General features: G+C 34.9%; 1 pseudogene; it reads right to left on the bottom strand.

Annotated features, from left to right (window-relative positions):
- Positions 1 to 2073: 2073 nt before the first annotated feature.
- Positions 2074 to 2574, bottom strand: LOC119522113 (annotated as a pseudogene).
- Positions 2575 to 6153: the final 3579 nt, after the last annotated feature.

A 6153-nucleotide genomic window follows, 5' to 3' on the forward strand; every position in this document is an offset into this window, starting at 1 on the left:
AAATGAAAATGCTTTAGTAGTAATTTTGTAGAGCACTTCTATAGCATACATTTACGTATATATATGCCAAAATTTGATCATGACACAAATTTTTTATGTTAAAATAGAATGGTCTATGTCTTATGTTAATGAGAAATGAGCTATATGCCATGTATGTGCATGTGTGTATACAGAGCACTCTGGAGAAATGCAAAGGAAGTAGAAAGCCTAATTAATCTTAAAGAATTTCCAATATAATGCTTTGCTAAAAGGTACATTTTATTATGACCGAATATTTATTACAACTAAACATCTTTCTCTTCTATATTTAAGAAAATAATGCATTGTTTTCGATATACTTTCTTTCAGGTTTATGCAAATGGATCTTATTTTTAATTAATACCACACTTACCAGCCTAGTGTTCCCAATTTCTCCCTCTCCTAGCCCATAAATCAGAAATAAAACTGCAGATTGGTTAGTTTGTTTTTGCTTCTTTTTTTTCTTAAGCTTTTTATTTTGAAACAATTTCAAACTTAGAGGACAGTTGCAAAAATAATATAAAACCCATTCATAGAACTCCAACATACCCTCCCCCCACCAGATATCCGGATCCATCAATTTTAACATTTTGCCTCGCTCTCTCCCTCCCCTCCCTCCCTTCCTCCCTCCCTTCCATTTAAGAGCAGGTTGTATATGTTATGCTTCTTGAGCACATAATACTTCCATGTACATTTCCTAAGAACAAGGATATTCACTTATATAACCACCTTAAGTGCAGTTATCAAGTTCAAGAAATTTAACATTGATATAAAGCTTACATTCTATATTCCATTTATATGTCCCAGTAATGTTCCTTTGAGCCTTTTCACCTTCTTTGCTACTTCCATCCAGGATCATGTATTGCATTTAATTGTCATTGTCTCTTTAGTTGCTCCTTTTTTTAAATCATGGAAACATATGTACACTGTAAACTTTCCCATCTCAGCCTTTCCCAAACATACCATTTAGTGGGATTAATCACATTCATAATGTTGTGCTACCCTCGCCACAATCCATTACCAGAATTTTCCCTTCACCCCAAAAAGAAACCCTACATGATTGGTTAGTTTTTAAATAATATTTATTATTTTTATTTCTACTTATAAAGATTCTACATGTACATTTAGAGCATTAAAAAAACACAAATGCACAAGACAATAACAAAAATTACCTCTTTTATTGGATAATTCTTGATGTTCTGAGTTTTGTTTTTGTTTTTGTTTTTTTTCATTTAAAAGGAATATATTTGGTCTTTATAAGAAGGAAAGGGGTTGTAGTTAGTGTATGATTACTCCTTCAGAACCCATTCTAGAAAATACTTTATTCTTCAAAAGTAAAACACTAAAAAACCAAAGTTCATTTGAATTTTATTAATAAAACTTATTTGTGAAAATGGAGTCATTCACTGTTGACTTTTTTTTTTCTTTCTTGGTGAATGGAGTGTTTGGTGCCAGGGGTAGTCAGTCCTGGGTTGGTTGGGAGGGTAATAAATCTTCATAATGCTTCGTCTCTCTTCTTATTATATTTTGGCTTTTAGTGGCAGCCTTCAGCAAGAGGTTCAGAAAAGGCAATTTCTTCCTTTTGTAGTGTCTTAGTGCTTTCTGGGTGAGGGCTGATTTTTACCTATAAATAAATAGGGGAGCAGGAACACAGGTAGCAGAGAGCTCCAGCATTCTCACCTTGGCTCTGGTACTCCCTCTGGGACCTGCCTTCACCATTTCAATTTAATCTGCTCCACTTGTAATTGAACTAACAAAAATTAACTTGAAAGTTGTGTGACAGGCAATTAACTAATGTTTGTAAAGTGCCTTGAAAATGAAACGTGCAGGGTTCATTATGAACAGTAAGTATCATTGTGCTGAGCAAACTATTCTTTTTTCGGGGGGCAGGGGATGCCAAATTACTTTATTTGAAGGAATAGTACAAATGAAAGAACTGGTTGGATGTTTTGATACAACTTACAGAAAAGGTAAAGGTAAACCCAACATGTTGTATTTACCATAGAAGTCACCCCCATGACCAGAGGAAGCCAGCCTAAAGCTTAGCTCTGGTCATCACTGTTTGCCCATGGTGTCTTTGTCAAAGAGATACTCTGCCAAGCCAGATTCCGGTGCCCCCATTTTGCAGAAATCTGTTACATAGTCACCCAATTCTTGAATGGATTTCACCTGCTCATTCAGGTAATGCATCTCAATGAAATCAGTGGCCAATTTGTGCTGTTCCAGTAGTGACTGATTCACCCCTTCTTCCAGTTGTTATGTTCTGGTTTTCTGATAACCTGAAGGAAGATTCGGCCACCTTTTTGGTTCTGCAGCTTCATAATTTTCTCAGCATATTCCCTCTCCTCAAGAGATTGGTGAAGAAAATTTTTGGCAAATTTCTTCAAGGCCACATCATCACGGTCAAAGTATTAAGATATTGACACATGGACATAAGAGGTGTTAGAGCTCCAGGTTGATCTGGCAGTTGATGGTGGCCTCTGAGTCCTGGTTTTAGTTCTGACTCACCACCTGGTGGAGGACTGGCATCAAGCAGCTGAGAGCACTGAGTTCCATTCAAGCACTGTTGAAGCAGGAAACCATGGTGATTCTGCGAAGACATCTGATGATGATCTTTTTTTTTTTACTTTGTTTTTTGTTTTTTAAGATTTAGGTTTATTAAGTAGTCTTGGGCAATTGTGAGATCCAACAATGTAATATTTGTGCATTAAAGTAAATGTTGATTTTGTGTTTATATTCATTTTCCATTATAACAATTAATAATGTAATTAGTAAGACAAGGAACATGAAATGACTGCTTTGGACAAGTCAGAGCCATTTGTATATAAGGCACTGAATGACCCTTGATCATTATAGTTTATTTCACTGAGAATTTTGGGAAAGAAAAAAAAGTCTTTCTAATTCTTTAAATATGAACATTCAAGTTACATTTGTGCATGTAACAAGGGGCCTCCAACATACATTAATATTCTGTAATGTTGAAAAACTTGATGCACTCTCCAATAATATGCAACTATTTTCCAAATTATTCATTTTATAATTTTAAATGTGCTTGTTTTCATTTGATATCTTCCAGTGAAATTAAGATACATACCTATCTATGTATCTATCTCATCTATATTTGCTTGTAGTCTTAGATTTCTATAAACATTTGTTGAATCTATAGAGAGAATTTTTAAGTCTGATGCATCAAAATATTAAAATAATTACAGGATGATCACTTCATGCAGCTGATTTTGATGGTTTCACAAGGACAGATTTTAGTCTTGAAATTCATCAGTAGCATTTTTCCTGAGATACATGAATAGGGCAGTGAAGCAGTGAATTCATTTAGAATGAACTAATCATAAAATCATACCATGATAAAATGCATGTCACAAAATGGCATAGCCACACTTATTTTAGGGCAAGCATAGTCATCTAAAGTCACTAAAGGTGGTTGGTTTCTGAAATTAAACTTGGATTTAAAGCTTAATATATGTATTTAGCAAAAGATCCAAAGAATATGAAATGATAAATAACTAAACATTTGTAAGGGAGGTAAAATGCTAAGGAAAGACTATTAAAAAAGAATAAGGTGAGGAAATTTTCTATAAAACAGCAAGAGTTATGAAGTTACAATATATTAGTAAAATAGTAAACAAAGAGACAAAAAGGAAAAATAAGAGAATAACCAATTTTTAATCTGTAAATCTGTTATTTATTAGAGGCAGTATTGCAAAGCCATGGGGAAATTGATTAAATGAATGTTAGGAAAAATTGGCTATCCATATGCCAGATAGATTAATGTCAATGTTTACACAAAAAGTTTCAAATGGCATCTATAAAATAGGTTACCCTCTTTATGATATCAAGTGGAAAAGATATTGTTAAATAAACAAAATGAAAGCACAAGGATGAAGATAAAAATTGAGAAATTTAGTTACATTTTAAATATTTTTCTGTACAATAAAAATGAATAAAATGTAAACCACAAACTAAGGGAAGATATTTTCAGAGCATACAATTAACCAAGGATTGATATTAAAATATATACAGAATTTCTGAAAAGCAATAATACCAAAATTAAAAATATTCAAAATTTACAGATGATATAATTTTAAAAATCAAAGGGAAAAATTCTGAATGTTCAATATGAAAACATTTGAAGTTTGTGTTACCCAGGCTGTGCATAATAAAACGAGTTTTTTTTCACACACATCATGTTGATAAACATTAAAATACCTGACAATAGCAAGTATGTCATAGATTTAAAACCATGGTATCCTAGTTCATCAGACTGCTATGGCAAATACCACACAGTGGGTTGTTTTAAAAAAAAATGCATTTACTGGGTCATGTTTTCAGGCTATAAGAAGTCCAAATTCAGGATATCTGCAGACTTGCTTTCCCTATGGTGTTACAGCTCTAGGTACCTGAAATCTTTGGGGTTGGCTCAGTTTTTATCTTTGTAGGCTGTCACATGGTGATGCCTTCTCCTTTCTAAGGCTATTCCAGTTTCTGCTGACTTCTGGATTCTTCCTGTGTGGGTGTTCCCTAACTCTGGCTCCCAGTTTCTTTTCCTCTTAAGGCATCCAGTAATATGGACTAACACTCACCAGTCCTCATTCAGTTGGGTCACACCTCAACTAAAAATAATATCTTCAGGAGGTCCTCACATTCTTGTGCTCACAAGAGGAATGGTTCCACTGCGATGGCAGGCCAGGAAAGATGGAAGTTAGCACTGCAGACTCTGATGGTGTTCTTTTAAGGTAGTTTAGCTGTGAAGCCATGTACCTGGCTACAAACAGACATCTGAATAGGAAAAAACAAGTGTAAGAGGCTGAGACTTGAGTGCTGTTTTCTTTTTGATTGATGTACTTTTATTTGTCATATGTAGGGCAGTTTGTTAGGTTCATTAGTAGAACCTTTTATAATATTTCATCCTAACTTCTAAATAGATCTTAAGTGATTTTTAAAACTGTATCTCATTAGAGTCATTTAGTCTTAGGACTGTGATGGGTCTAGCTATTTTCAATCCCTCATTTTACAGATCAGAAAATTGAAGATCGGAAAGTTTAGGTGGCTTGTTCAACTCACACCATCAGGCACTGAACTGGAATACTGTCCTCTTGACTTTCCCCCACACTTTTTACTGGGAGAACAAGACTCAGCTCATCTGTCCCCTCCTGTAAAAGCCTTTATTAACACTCAGGGAGAAGGGCCCATTCATTCCCCCTTGATGCTCACATAATACTCTGTATAATGTCTGAGACTATTCCATCTCTTTATCCATGCCTTCTGGAACCTTGCTACTCGAAAGTGACATCTGTGGACCAGCAGTGTCAGAATTACCCAACCTTCCATTTTAGCCATTTGATCTCCTTACTACTGAATAAGGCATGATCAATGAAAACTCCTGGTTTGCTTATGTTCCTCTCCACTCTGGCCCTAATTCCACTCCCCTGCAACAAAGTTCCAAATTATGCCCGTCCTTCAGGGCTGGTCCAAGTTCTATTATCATGGCTTCATCTCTTTACACCTCAAACCTATGATCTCTGTTAGAAAAGGCCTGAGCCATATCAGGTTGTGATTCAATGGGTTTGGGCTTCATCAAGTAACCTCCCATGCAATTAAGAGTATAGGGACAGACAATAGTTTAAAAGTAAAGAGTACTCAAGACAAAAACTCACCTTTAACACATTTTTACTAAAGAAGCATTTAAGGTAAAAGGAACAAGTTTACAATGTAAAAGTTAATTGGTACATTACCAAGCCTGGGAGACCCCACTCCTCTAGACACAGCTGGACATGAGATCAGAGAGCTCCCCCCTATCTCAGTCACAGAGAATTTATAGCACTTCTGATTTACATTCAATCAAATCATATTCTATTTTTACATTAAATGATGCTTTATGAGCATGAAAGTCTCATGAAGCAAAGTGCCTCGATCCATGAGTGGTACAAGATCAAAGGAGGGTATCCACGTTATCAGAGACTTAGCCTTGAATGCCTGTACAACACTACTGATGATATTTTTGCTAATTAAGCTATGACTTCTGTAAGAGCAATATAACATACTTTTACTTGTATAAAGTCAAAAATTAGAAAAGAGATTACTATTACTTGTCTCTAACTTGTTAATATAGTTTGTTTT

The sequence above is a fragment of the Choloepus didactylus genome, chromosome X (genome assembly GCF_015220235.1).
Source record: "Choloepus didactylus isolate mChoDid1 chromosome X, mChoDid1.pri, whole genome shotgun sequence".
Classification (NCBI taxonomy): Eukaryota; Metazoa; Chordata; class Mammalia; order Pilosa; family Megalonychidae; genus Choloepus; species Choloepus didactylus.